Source organism: Amblyomma americanum, chromosome 1 (assembly GCF_052857255.1).
Source record: "Amblyomma americanum isolate KBUSLIRL-KWMA chromosome 1, ASM5285725v1, whole genome shotgun sequence".
Classification (NCBI taxonomy): domain Eukaryota; kingdom Metazoa; phylum Arthropoda; class Arachnida; order Ixodida; family Ixodidae; genus Amblyomma; species Amblyomma americanum.
In genome coordinates this window covers 116,646,443-116,661,853 of record NC_135497.1, presented here as the reverse complement: position 1 = coordinate 116,661,853, position 15,411 = coordinate 116,646,443, and positions in this window count along the sequence as shown.

The following is a 15,411-nucleotide window of genomic DNA, read 5'->3' as shown; positions in this document are numbered from 1 at the left end:
AGCCGCCGCGGTCGGGTTCGAACCCGACCGCGGCGGCTGCGTTCGGAAATTCTATTTTCGGTGCGTGTGTCGCCGCTGTCTGCCATTACACAGAGCAGTGCTGCGCAGCTCCATACATTCTCAGCCCACTCGCGCTTGTACAGATTTCGCACTCATGAGAAGCGATTGGCAGCAGTACGCGAAAGATTTCACTTTTTATTCCTTCTTGAATCTGTCTGCAGTGACCGCAGCTTTTTACGACCGCCTCGAAGAGTGACTCCAGTTTCATTTATTTATTAGTTTCTTGGGATTCAGCGACGTTTGTACCTTTTTGCTGTACGCACAGGTGCGGCCATAAGTAAACGGAGCACGCTATTCCGTTTTGAGTGCAATCGCGCCTTCCGTGTCGGAGATAAAAAAACGTTTTTTATCCATGATGAAACGCACTAGCGTCCACTAACAGCATGCATATACCATAGTTTGCCATTTATATTAGGCAACGCGTGAAAAAAATATTAGAAGCCAATAGCTTGCTCCGTTTACTTTTGTCCGCGCCTGTACAGTAACACGCCTTAATGTTTAGTTCAGCTTGGATAAATCCTAGGAGCAGTTTTTCTTTTTATAATAATAATAATAATAATAATAATAATAATAATAATAATAATAATAATAATAATAATAATAATAATAATAATAATAATAATAATAATAATAATAATAATAATAATGCCTTTATTATCCATCCCAAGGATGTGGGAGGCAGAGAGAAAAAGCTAGATTTCCAGCTTGACGGGCTCTCGCCTCCCCCGATACAAATACATAACTTTTCGAAAAAAAGGCATACAGTATAGAAGCGTTTAAACACAGACAAAAAGAAACATAATGCATAAGGTCGCGATTTGTCTAGTTTTGCTGCTGTTAAATCGTGGATTCAGGGTCGTTCTGCAGGGTGTTCCACCTAAGACTGTCGGCAATTTTTAAAAATTGGCTTTTCGAGATAGAAGAGCACTTTTTTTGTCATAGGATGTTTGAGGTGTAGTGCATCAGTAGGACGTGCTAACTAGCAGACTGGTTTAATATTGAATTGTTAACTTTTTGACTACTGTTAGACCCATTGTTTATTGAGGGGCTTGTAGCCCACCGTGAGTAATATCCACATCTGTGTTTGGAATTTCGAAGCAATCTTCGTCGCCCCTGCAGCACAAGAAATTTCGGGGCCGCTTACGGGCGAAAGCGAAACCGCGCGGCCAGAAAGCGCTAGCCACGCCTGCGTGCGCGCGTCACGCAGTGATGCCGGTCTTACGTACTTATGGTGCCTTCTGCACGTTCTTAGGGTGCCTCGATGCCAGCGCCGCATCGAGAGAGAGGACCCCACCACACACAAACGTTCATGCCTAAAAGCAGCGCGGCTGGGGACGATCTTTTGTCTTGCCGGGTCCATGGAGCGTAGTGAGGTCTCCCAGTCCTCCCATGTTTGGAGTGGCACCGGCCCGCCGGGTGGAGGCGAAGCCGGACAGGCCAGGGGGATATGGGTCAGGTTTGCCTTCTGGGCATTGCACAGAGGGCAGGAAGGTGAGATCGATCGGTAGTGGCACAGGAGAGAGGGGGTAGGTATATATGGTCCGCGTTTGCAGACGGCGCCAAAGGTGTTGCTCCCTGGTAGTGAGGGAACAGTCGGGGGGGGGGGGGGGGTATACTAGCCTTTCGGCACGAGCATTCCCAATGAGTTCAGCGAAGGTACACGCACGCTCCTTTGAGAAACCCCCAGTTAGGTCCGCCTGTGCCCGGTTTCTAGACCCTCGGGCTTTCCAGGGTTCCCAGAGTGCGCGGGCAGCCAGATGAGCTCAGTGCTGCAGGAGGGGGGGGGGGGGGTATACTTGCCTTTCGGCACGAGCATTCCCAATGAGTTCAGCGAAGGTACACGCACGCTCCTTTGAGAAACCCCCAGTTAGGTCCGCCTGTGCCCGGTTTCTAGACCCTCGGGCTTTCCAGGGTTCCCAGAGTGCGCGGGCAGCCAGATGAGCTCAGTGCTGCAGGAGGGGGGGGGGGGGGGTATACTTGCCTTTCGGCACGAGCATTCCCAATGAGTTCAGCGAAGGTACACGCACGCTCCTTTGAGAAACCCCCAGTTAGGTCCGCCTGTGCCCGGTTTCTAGACCCTCGGGCTTTCCAGGGTTCCCAGAGTGCGCGGGCAGCCAGATGAGCTCAGTGCTGCAGGAGGGGGGGGGGGTATACTTGCCTTTCGGCACGAGCATTCCCAATGAGTTCAGCGAAGGTACACGCACGCTCCTTTGAGAAACCCCCAGTTAGGTCCGCCTGTGCCCGGTTTCTAGACCCTCGGGCTTTCCAGGGTTCCCAGAGTGCGCGGGCAGCCAGATGAGCTCAGTGCTGCAGGAGGGGGGGGGGGGGTATACTTGCCTTTCGGCACGAGCATTCCCAATGAGTTCAGCGAAGGTACACGCACGCTCCTTTGAGAAACCCCCAGTTAGGTCCGCCTGTGCCCGGTTTCTAGACCCTCGGGCTTTCCAGGGTTCCCAGAGTGCGCGGGCAGCCAGATGAGCTCAGTGCTGCAGGAGGGGGGGGGGGGGCTGTTCTGGGCCAGCATTAGGTAGGTGGCAGGGTAGACTCTGCCCCTAGCATAATTTAGCATTGCAGTTTTTGAATCACTGAGTATATCGGTAGCACCGGAGCTGCCGAGCACAAGCGCTATAGCTATTTCTTCTGCTTCCTCTGGGTTAGTATGCGGAGTGTACGCAACCGCTGTGGCTCCGTGCATGTCGCAGGCAGCATCTACCCATACGGCGTTCTAGTCATCGCCGTATCGTTCATGAAGGGCCGCTGCCCTGACTTCCCGTCGCTCGCGGCTTCGGTCGGGGCGCATGTTACGAGGGAGTGGTCGTATGCGCAGCCTTTGACGAATTTCTTTGGGGATAGCTTTTAGGGAGTTATGATTAGCGCGGAAACGAATTTGGAGTTTAGAGAGTATATGACTGCCGGTAGGGGTGCTGGCTAGGCGCAGATATTGCGCTTCGGTTAATTCTTGTATGGTGTTATGCACACCTAACTCTGCCAGGCGTTCGTTGTTGGTGGTTTTGGGCAGGCAGAGCGCTGCCTTAGTAGCTTGTCGGAATATGGAGTTTATTGTTTGGGTTTCGGTTACACCGAGTTTGAGGTATGAGGCACCCTGCTTTTCGTAGTGCCCGACTGGGAGCGGGCGGGTAGAGAGCACGCGATAGATGCGCCCGCAGGCGTGGCTAGCGCTCTTTCTGGGCGCGCGGTTTCGGTTTCGGCCGTGTGCGGCGCGAAAATTTCTTGCGCTGCAGTGGCGACGGGAATGGTATTTCCGAGAATCTAAAAACTGATATGGATACTACTTACGGCGGACTAGAAGCCTTTCAATAAATAAGGTGCCTAACAGTAATAGTTAAAGAAGTTAACTAGCCATTATTAGTTAATAAACCTGCAAGTTAGCACTTCTTGCAGTATACTGACGGACTACATCGCTGACGATGCTATACCGAAAAGCGCTCTTCTAATTCGAAAAACCAATTTTTAAAAATTGCTGAGATTCTTAGCTGAAACACCCTGTATAGCCCGGCTCCAGTCAATAGCATCTATAGCGGCCTTACTGAAATTCTGTGCCTTTTGTGAAGTTAAGAGCAACGACAAGTCATCGCAACGCCCTTGCTTGCGTCGTCTTCTCGATTAGCAGTTGGTTCGCTCATCGATCCACGGCCAACTTGTCCAAAAGGGCAGTTAAAATGGCCTTTGCGATTGTTGTCGCCATTAACGAGGCCTTGGAGCACTCTTTTTGACAACCTGTGTGATTTATTTTCATCGCGCCCGCGATCTTTCTGGCTCATGATGCGCCGCTGAAAATAAAATTCTGTCTATGCCGATTATCATGTATTAAGAGACGGCGGAGCACACTCATGGGTACAGCTTCTGGAATTAAAATTGAAAAAAAAAACACCGGTGCTTGTATATCTCTATTTGTTGGGTAAGACGCAGAACTTGGTGAAAGCCGTGTAGCGCTGGTGCTGTTTGTATTTCTTCTTTGGGCAACTCGAGAGCCAGTAGTTAATTGCAACACGAGAGGCAACGTCGTGACCGTTGTGTCACGTGACTGCGCGTTCTCGCTCTGCAGAAGTATATTCTCCAACCTATATATGCTAGCCAACCGAGCGTATACCTCAGGGTCCAGAGCAACAAGTTCTTAGGGGTAGACCTGCTGCTAATGCCGGTTGGTCAAATAATTTTGACGACACGCATGACGTCACTTGTCACGTGACTAAACCGCATGTGGCGACGCTGATCAGGGGGTCGAACTATAAACGTAACTGGACCTGAAACTAGAAGTGAACCTATATTTTTTCGCCTCTTGTAACTGAACCGGAACGATTCAGACAAAGCGTTCTGAATCGGTTCGGAACACGCTTCAGCCCCACTTTTGGTGCGACATGACACCAATTTTATTCACTTATTTTTTGGGGGGGACAAAATTAGAGTCTTACCGCGTAGATTTAGCCAGCGAGAGCTGCGCTAGGCAGTCCGAAAATGGCACGCAGTCCACGAGATAACAAAAATGTGAGAAGAGTGCCGTCCAGAAAACAATCAAAACAGACTTCGCGCTTCCATAATGCCTATTCGCCGACCCTAAAACATTTTACATCCGACCGACGGGAAACCTTGAGTTTATTAGTGCGTTCCCCTGTCACGTGTCTGCAGAATAGAATTCCTATCCTCTCTTCCTGTCCCCTCACCTCTTTCATTTCATTTCTCCATTCTGCCTGCTATCCTTTCTTTCAGCTGCCACAGCTCAGGTGCTTCAGTATCGATGGCAGATGCCGGGGCTAGCAAAAATCTTTTCCTTCCTTTTTTACTATTATTTTTAATAAAACCACTACCACCACCACCAGAACTGGTCTAACCCAAAAAAGTGTTGAGTATAAGAATAGCTTTCCTTTCTCTGTCATGTATGTGCCACTCATTTGTGAAACATAGGTTTTAAAAAATGGTTTTTGAGGAAAGGATCTGGCGCAGTAGTTGTCTCGCATATCTCGGTGGACACCTGAACCGCGCCGCAAGAGAAGGGAGGAAGGTGGGGCTGAAAGAAAAAAGAGGGAAAGAAGTGCCGTAGTGGAGGGCTCCGGAATAATTTCAACCACCTGGGGATCTTTAACGTGCATTGACATCGCGCAGCACACGGGCGCCTTTTGCGTTTCCCCTCCATCGTAACGTGGCCGCCGCGGTCGGGATCGAACCCGGGTACCACGTATCAGTAACCTAGCGCTCTAACCACTGAGCCACCGCGGCGGGTAAGAAACATAGGTGCAACGATACAGCCGCGTTATGCAACACTGCGCATTCGAAGGCATTGAGTGCATCAGACAGTAGTTACAAAGTAAATTCTGTAAATTCTAGCAGTTTTCTCAGAATCCGTACACTGTTTGCAGCAAACGACGGAAATAAGTATACGAGAAGGCGGAAATGCATAGGTAGCAGCACAGAGCTAGTAAAACAAAATATCAGAGACAGTTATATGCTTTGCTTGACGGGCGGTGGCCTTTAGTATACCTTGCGAGCATTTAGCGGGCAGTATGCTTATTTTACCGCTGGTCCTGCGATTTTATGTTGAATCGCGTCGTTTCTGCGCTGCGTGTCTTATGATAAATATGAGCGAACTGGCCAGTCTATCATATCTGCTTCCGAACACACTGCCTTGCACATTACCCGTTCTTTTCCCTTTATGCGTTCACTATAGAGGAAGTATCAAGAGAGACGGTCACGCAATTTCTGAAAAAAAGAACATACGTCTGCATTGCAGCGCAGTGTCAAGAATATCAGCACTGCAGTGACCTTCTTTCGCGAGCAAGCTTTAAAGATGTTACCTTTGGATTGGCCGACAGGGTGGATGTTGGCCTGTGTCATGCAAGTGGTAAAACTTGAGTGATTCAGTGACTATTTTTCATCCACGAGGGCATGGCTTTGGCAGGAGATCGAATTTGCTTTTGTGGGGTTTAACGTCCCAAAGTGACTGAGGCTATGAGGGACGCCGTAGTGAAAGGCTCCGGAAATTTCGACCGCCTGGGGTTCTTTAACGTGCACTGACATCGCACAGTACACGGGCCTCTTGCATTTCGCCTCCATCGAAATGCGACCGCCGCGGCCGGTATCGAACCCGCGTCTTTCGAGTCAGCAGCCGAGCACCATAGCCACTGAGCCACCGCGGCGGCTTTTGCGGTATGGAGTATACTAAAGGTTTTCTATGTCAATGGAGAGACCGAAGTTGGCTGGAGTAGACATGCCGAGCCTTTTCTTGAGTTCCTACACAACCTGGTGCGAACTTCGTACGAGGAAAGGGTCTTCGATACTCAAGGTCTTCAGATGTTCTTGGAGATCGTTTCCTCTTGCAGACTGCCAGCTACTTTATTCTGAGACTACAGAATGGAATATTCGGTTTATTTGTCTTGCACGAGAAGAATGCTGCAAGGGTACAATTTTAGCACTTCTTTTTCAGACAGCAATCTCATTTCTTCCACATTTGGCTTGTTTATTTGTTCTCGTCCCCTTCGAGCAATGTGCGCTCTGCGCAAGCCTTACTGCGGTTACGGCGTGCCGAGCCCGAACCCAATTACTGCCTACAGAAACATTGCTGTCCTCTGAAGTCGCCGGGATGTTCGGAGTTGTTAATTCTTCCACAGGCCACTGGAAGCGGATCGCCAATATCATAAAATCTGAATGCTGGAGGCAAGTTAGTCTTCTTCAGGACTGGCTCCTGCTTCTGTGTCTGAACTCGAAAGGCGCTGGCCCGTCTGGCTTCAAGATGCTCCGCAACTTTCAAAGTAATGCAACCGCGTTGACGGAGTGGTTGTGGCAGAAAAAACTTCAACCTTCCGAAGACGTCCAAGGAGCAGGTAAGCGAAGTTCCAGTCACGTTCATGGGGGATGCCTCTATACCAAGTGAAGTTCATCGGGTTCTGGAAAAAGTTCAGCCTTGAGGTGACTGTTCCGAAGCATGAAATACTTGCTTCAGTTCACAGAATAGCAGAGAAGGCGAGGAGCGAGCACATAGCATTTCAGAATGTGTTGACTCAGTCAACAAGGCCTACATGTCTGGAACAAGGAGCCTCACAAATCTGAACAGTGTCGCTGGACACTTTCGTGATTCAAAGCTGTCTCTGATGCAAGCAGACAAGGATGGAGGCTTTGTCGTTCTTCCTCGTGAGATGTATGAAGCAAAGGCTGAGAATGCAATTGAGAACTTCAAGCGCTCGCTTCTCCAGCCAGCTAAGGCTAGGACTAGGGCGCAGAAGCTGCTGAAAGAGTGTAAGCTGGACCACGGCCGGTCTCGAGGGGAACGCGCGCTCGTTCATACGGCCTCCGCACTGAGCGCGCGGACAATGGGGGCTCGTCTATGCGAGTCGCACTCTCCGCCGCCGCTAGGGGCGCGGTGACCCTACCGTTCGCTGCGGGAGCATATACAGGAACACTAACCGTTCGTAAGGTGCTTCGATGCAAGCACCGCTGTTCAGGGTGGAGACAACTTCAACGATGCCGCCATATTGAATCACAAGGGATGAGCTGCGCTAGCGTTCGTTACGGCGCTGTTCATGCTCTCTGCGCGCTTCAGAGTGCTTTGACTTGAACAGTCTTTTTCGTCAGTATCGCACTGAGCATCTTTTTGCTCATAACAGCCATTCCAACATCCGAGGGTCGAAGACATAATTGTAAGACTTGATTTTAGGGCCCCGAGTGGTCGAGGTTGAACTATTAGTGTGCCGTCTGTTGGTTTGAAAAACGCGCTATTATTTTAAACATCCTTTGCCGAGCATGTGTTTCCGCTCCGTGCGAGTGGAAGAAATTGTTTTCTTTCTTTTTCTACGTGATTTTTGGTTTTTCAAGTCCTGCGCTTTTATAACAGCCGCGCGTCATCAGCCACTCGCGCGCTGCGGTTGGTATCGCTTTCGTCGTGCGGGCTGTTTCCGTTTCTTGTGCTCGCAAAGACTGGCGTCTGTCTGCTTTTCAATCTTTCAAAGTTTAACTGCGAGTTGCTCGCCTGTTTAGTGCTCACAGGTGTGCAATTACATCTGTTTACAGACGGGCGCTGGTATATAAAAACGATGCCACCCCGTACTACCAACGTTGCCACTCCGCCTGCGTTTTCTTTCTCGAGGCCCACGAAAAGTGTTTGCCCCTCGTCGGCGATAGTATAAAGGATTACTGCAAGTTTTCACTCGTTTCATTTTTTTCTGACAGGCGCACAAACACGGAGCTAGTGCTCTTGCGTGCGCTCATCTGCAGACATCGCTTGCGCCACGAACATGAGCACCGCGGTTGCTCTGCTGCGATTCCTCCGTTGGTGAAAGCCATTTTTCTGCATATATTTTTCATTGTATTTATTTTATTCAATCCACCTGTACTCATTAATAAGCCGTCTATATAAACCTACACAAAAAGGGTGAATTCGAGGTCATTAAATATTTGCAGTAATTCTTTTCTTAAAAATTTTAAATCCAAAATCGACCTTGAAAAGTCGATTTTAAATCCGAAAGTAATCGAATTTGAAAAGTCAGAAACGATTTAGTTTTAAAAAACTGCAATTTCTAACGATGCTTATGCGTGCAATTCCTATTTTGCTTGCAAATTTGGGTAATGATGGGTTAGGATTTTGGAAGAATAACTGCTACCTCAGAAGTGAGCTTCATTACTGCTCCGCGTCCCGGGGGAAGCGAAAACTGCTCCTTTACGCGTTGACCAGGAGCACATCGGCACACAGTAGCCCGTCATGCTGGCTCGGTGGGCTTGACAAGCTCGTCAGTCCTGCGGTCGAACGCTGTCCAACAAGTAGAACCACCAGCGAATCATCAGCAGCCACTGTTCCTCGAACAACGCAAGCACAGATGCTTGCACCGAGCAAATGCGCCCGCCCGCCGTGATTCAAAATGGCGTCGCAACGGGAAAGAGGCGGCGTGGGTGCGGTCAAAGGATGGCGCCACCGTTCGCGGGCCACTCGCGTCTGTGGCGGCTGGTGGCGCGCGCCCGGTTTCGCACTTCCGAGCGCTGATTAACGACAATCGGCGCCTCGGAGGAAAAAGAAACACAAGCAGAGGAACAACACAGGCATGTACGTTATAGAGATTGAACTACAGAGGATAATTGTTCAAATAGCGCACGCTGTTAAAAATACCGATAAGTCACCCTCCCATTTCAGTAATCAAAACGACTATAGGGCAGGTATTGCGGAGATCAATGCACGATTTATACTGCGATAGATTTTGTTCCCGTGGTAATCACTTGTCGCGCATACTCGGAACTGGCTAACCACAGGTGATGGTTCCAGCCAAAGTAAACAAGCTCTGGAAGTACGCACGCAAGAATATAGGTGTTCAATCAAATCGCTAGAAATCTTGGGCTCTTAGTGAATTATATACGTATATCACCTTTCCAAAACAGTATGTAGCGTCGATACCTTCAAATAATGCCTACGGATGCCTAAGCAAAACACTAATTTCGCTACAAACGTATATGGTGCAGCAGATCGGCCCGTAAACAATTTCTTAAAGCGGGCGATTTCCATGGCTGATGATGTCAGGTCAGTGATGTCACATTCAATCGTATTCAAGTTTCAGAAAAGAAAACGAGTACAGTGTAGATATTGCAGGGATAAATTAGTTAAACCCACGATTAGCACTCTGGTAAATTAATTTCCCACGGTTATCACTTGTCGCGCAATCTCAATGAAAGGGTATACTGCAGATGGTGGTTCATGGCGGAGTGGATGTAAGCACGCGATAATTGGTGGATGGACACTCATCACAGGTTCCTCTCCAGCTGAATCACATGTACGACCTTTCTGAAAATGTATGCGGCGTCGGAAGCTAATAACAATGAATGCGGTAGAAAGCAATGAATTCAAGTTGCATATGTGCCGTAGGTGAGACTGGCACGTAAAATGTACGAAACGTTGAATGTACGTGGGTGTATACTATAAACCACCAAGCATTTAACGAAACTTGAATTTTCTTTCTCCCCCTCGTATATTCAGTTCGCAGTCCATTTTAAACATATTGGGTTAAATCGGCGATTAACTAAACGCGATACTGATTGTTAACTTTTTTTTTTCTAAATGCTGATGAGGCTATACAACAGCAGTCTATATTTCCGTACTTTCTCGAAATATTTCCTTACCTTCAATATTTCTATAGATTAGTACCTTACCGTTTTCCAATATTGAAAATTTTTGTTCGAGAATGTTGGACATGGGTATTCGTGCATAATGTTAACTAACATAATTTTATATTCAAGGAAGAAAGGACGGGTGTGGCCTGTGAAACTGATTCCAGCTACGTGCGTTATTGTCTTTTTCTGTGACACAAATAGTTTATTGAGGTTTTTTGATGTTGTTCCCAAAACCAGATGGCAGTAGCTTAATTAGCAATTTAAGTTGGAATTAAGTAGGAGTGCATTCCTAGGAGTTAAGTTTAAGTAGAGTGAATCAAACGGTTAGTTTTAAACTAAGGTTGCTCAAATGCAGGCGAAGTTATAACACTTGGGAAGGCGTATTTGTTTCATTTCGAAGTCTCTTAGCCAATATAATTGTATAATAACAGAGGTAATTTTCTTGTTTGAGTCGTGTTCATGGTTGCATCTCACTCTGCCAGCCAGCTTCAATTAGTAGTTGAACGGGCAGTGTACACCCTTTGTGAATAGTGATCATGATCTGTTGCGACTATAAAAAGGAGTATAGTTGAGATATGCGGCAGAATATTACTATACGGCACAAATTCACATCACCTTTGGTCATAAACAACATGCAACTCGAATACATCAACGCGCAAGGCATGTGCAGGCCTGCGGATTGAGTATATACTAGGCTGAATAGATTCAAAATGGTTTGCAGCGCTTCAAAAGCGCGATCAGCGAGCGAAAGCGCTCACGCGCCGCAGCATTTCACATGCGAGCGGCCAGTCCGCCGGCTGAGGAGCGGTTAGAGTGCCTCGATGGGCCAGCGCCGCTTTCAGGGTGGAGACACCGCTCTCGGCGGGGGCATGTTGGGTCCCACTCTCCCGTTCAGCTGCATTGAACGCAATGTGGCGGTGCGCCGTTTCGAAGAGAAAACTGCAGCTGCCACGTGGAATTAAGGAAATTTGGTGTTCTACCGAGACAGAGTGGTACCATAGATTGTTTTAACAGTGAATCAGAGGTAGTTACTCTAAAGCATACTATCTTTCGCAGTTAATCTGCAGAGAAAGTCGACGCCTAATGAACAGTCGGTGCAATCATGCGTGTTGGTTCTCTTCTGTAGCGCTCATTTTGCGCTGTGTTCCTTCATAATAGCATTCTTACAACTTGCGTAGAATATTCCACTGCAATCTCTTGACCCGGATACTCTACATTTCAATTACTCTTCTAACAATCGGGATCACTTATTTCGAGCCATGAAATCAATGCGAAAAGGTGCGTTTTATGGCTGCTAATTTAAATAATTATGAGGATGCAAAGATAGGTTCCGCATTATACCTCCGTCCCCAGCCGAAATCGTTCTGGAAAACAAGCGTTTCGCATGCCTTACCTCTCATAATTCGGGGTTAACTCTCGGCCAGGCAGTCTGGTTTGACCTGCGATTGGCAATTTTTCGGCGCGCGCTGTCACGAGCAAGGCCAAATAGCCGGTGCACTTTAATAGTGTAGGCAGAACACCCGGGAACACAACAGCCACTCATAACTCGGTTTCTGACTGCTGCATCACACACACTACGAGCTCTCTTCAAGCAAAGGGGCGTGGCCCGTTTTCGCCTCGGTTTTGCAAGTTTTGTGCTTTCTCCGCCGCATCTCTTCTTGCGATTAGAGACGCCTCGTTGTCGTTACGCGTCGCGGCCTTTCTTCTCCCAATTACGGCCACTGCGGTACACATCGCACGTTCTGCACCACGCTGTCAGAAGTCGCATGTTTTGTCCACCAGACCACAAGCGCTAGCACTAGGCCAAGGCCAAGAAACCCAAGAACGTAGGCCAAGAAAGCTGAAAGGCGAGTGTTAAAACCTGCCTAGCTACACCAAAATTTGCCGAGCGGCTTCTTCACAACCTGATCACAAAGGCGTTTCCCAATAAGGCAGCCGTATTATTTAGGCGTTCTTGCGGGTAAGCGAGTATAAGAAGCTCTCGTCTCAGCGTTCTGTTCAGTTTATTATTTGTTTCATCTTAATGCCACGAAGGCATTTTGCCCCTCCCCTCTTCTTCTTTACGCCAGCTCACTACGAGTATCCTGGCGCCAAACCTATCTTCTGTGCGTCATTAAGCAAAGAAGCCGCGGCTGCGTGACGCGAACGAAAGGCGGCTTCCCCCCCCCCCCCCCCCCCCCCCAGTTTTGGTTTATTTTCCTCCCTTTTCGTATCGCTTTTAAAGAAGCCACAACTGGGGAAAAAAGGCTCTTCATTGCCGTCACGCACGTTAGTGAAATTCGTCACACGTGTTTCTGGGCAACCATATCCTATAGATTACTTTTTTTTTACCTCTTTCGATGACAGCAGCAGCAGGGATGAAAGCTTGTCGGTCGTGTTCACTAGCCCGCGTCTTCCTGCGTGCTTTACCTCAAACGTGGTTTTCCAACTAGCCCAGACTCATTCCTTAATGAGAGATCTATTGCCTTGCCCGACGACTATCGAGTGAGACAGCAAGCAAGCGTCTCTTAGCAACTGGAGCAGACGGTTTCGATGGAGGCGAAACGCAAAGGCGCCCATGTGCTGCGCGATGTCAGTGCACGTTAAAGATCACCAGGTGGTCGAAGTTAATCCTGAGCCCTCCACTACGGCACCTCTTTCTTCCTTTTATCTTTTACTCCCACCTTCCTCCCCTCACTTACCGCGCGGTTCGGTTGTCCATCGAGATATGCGAGACAATTGCTGCGCCATTTCCTTTCCTCAAAAACCAATTCTCAATTTTTTCCTGTGTTGCTCCGGCTCCTCTTTCTTGGTTATCAAGCTTTTAACGCCACAGGCGACAAACCTAATGTTACCACATTCGTTAGAAGGAACATTACGGCCATTGAACATGACACGGGCATCCGCCACATAGAGCACGTCCTCGTCGAACTTATTCCGGCCACAAAGACTCAACGCAGTCTTTTCATTCTGAATATTTATAGCACTCCAAGTCAAAAGAAAGTTAAATTCGACTCCCTCTTCAGGAAAGTGATGCGTATCGGCAACAAGCACGCACTGGTTATTCTAGGTGACTTCAATGCCCACCACCCTGCGTGGGGCTACCCGCGGCCGTGTACGAAGGGGAGAGAGCTATGGCTAGACATACAGCAAATGGGCTTCACCCTGCTCACGGATCCTCTTACCCCCACAAGAATGGGTAACAGCGTGTGCGCTGACACGTCCCCAGGCCTCACCCTGGTGAAGAATGCGGGTACAGCTAATTGGTCCAACTCCTTGCTAAACCTAGGCAGTGACCATTACATACTTGTCACGGAAACTGACGTTGGCCCTGCCAAGCGCCACACGCGCTCCCCGCATATTATCGAATGGGACGCTTTCCGCGACGCTCGTAACCAGGACGGGAGAAAGGCAGAAATCACAAACATAGAACAATGGGCGGAGGAACTCCGCAGGGACGCCAAGAATGCGACTAAAACGCTCGACGACAACGCGGAACTAGACAGCCGCCTTCTTCATATGTGGGAGGCCAAAGCTAGTATGGAAAAGCGATTAAAGAGACAAAAGTGGAATCGCAATCTCAGAAGACGCCTAGCGCGCCACAACAAAGAGATTGAGGCATATGCACTTAGACTCTGCGATCAGAACTGGGAAACAATGTGCGACCAGCTTGAGGGCAATATCGGCCTCGCCAAAACATGGAACCTCCTTCGGCACCTCCTCGATCCAGAAGGTAGCAAATTAACACAGCGACAAAATTTACAGAAATTAGGTTATAAATTTGAAGGTTCGTAGCAGGAACTCCTCGATGCAATTCGTTGTCGATATATAGGCTCCGCCACCAAAACTACCTTACCGCGCTATGAGGGTAAATCCAACAGCGAACTAGACGCCCCTATTCACGAAGACCAACATACGTGTGCACATATAGTACAGCAATACTTGGAGACCTAAAGAGACCATCCAGGAGCGATACCCAACAGCGAACTAGACGCCCCTATTCACGAAGACCAACATACGTGTGCACATATAGTACAGCAATACTTGGAGACCTAAAGAGACCATCCAGGAGCGATACCACAGCGCACCATATCAAAAAGAGGCATGCAGACAGACGCTGCCAGAGATCGGCATTCGGACGGCCATCAGGTGGGTGCCAGCTCATGCGGATAATCCAGGCAACGAGCGAGGCACAACTAATCACTACTCCCAACCCACGGGTTCCGTTCCGAGCCTTCTACAGCACAGCCCTGAGGAGGAACGATAGCGCCTGAAGCAAGGTCGCCGAAATGATCTCCTGTCTTCAACCCTCCATGATGCAGACACTTTGCCTAGAGGGCGGTCCCGAGGAGCTCAGGTTTTCATCAATAAGGCGAGAGGCGGCTGCGCCGTGACAGAGGGCATAGTGGCGTTATGAACGTGGAGACGGCAACGCAATGACCCCGCCAACTCACAATCACTGCCACCAGTGACCCCGCTGCGGTGGCTCAGTGGTTAGGGCGCTCAGGTACTGATCCGGCCGGAGTTCCCGGGTTCGAACCCGACCGCAGCGGCTGCGTTTCGATGGAGGCGAAACGATAAGGCGCCCGTGTGCTGTGCGATGTCAGTGCACGTTAAAGATCCCCAGGTGGTCGAAATTATTCCGGAGCCCTCCACTACGGCACTTATTCCTTTCTTCTTTCACTCCCTCCTTTATCCCGTCCCTTACGGCGCGGTTCAGGTGTCCAACGATATATGCGACAGATACTGCGCCATTTCCTTTCCCCAAAAAAACAATTATTATTATTATTATTAGCGCACGCCAGCCAGAGGGGACGCCCTTTGACAGCTCGCGGTTATATGTGCCGTGTTGTTATTTTACAGATGCATTGATAAATAAGATTAATTAATTAAAAACTATACGCAAATTAAGTAAGTCCATGTTACCTGTGTGTAGTTGAGTCATTTTACGCGACTACACAGATTAATTTAGGGAGAGCTTAAGAACAGGATCAAGCCTCTGAATGGTTGTTCTGAAAGACGGCCTGGAATGCGAACAGTTTTAACAAGTCGGCTTTGGCAAAGGCGGTGCATGTGTGTTCTGTACAAGCAATTTCTATTAAACCCCGTTTCAAACATCAACGCTGTGAAGGCTACGGAAGTAGCCGCAAAAAAAATAAAGGTGTATCACTGCGCGCTGTTCCGGGGCCGTGTTTCAATAAAGAAAAAAAAATGCTGTTCTGTGGCCGTGTCTTCTAACGTGTTAGGGCGCTCAGGTACTGATCCGGCCGG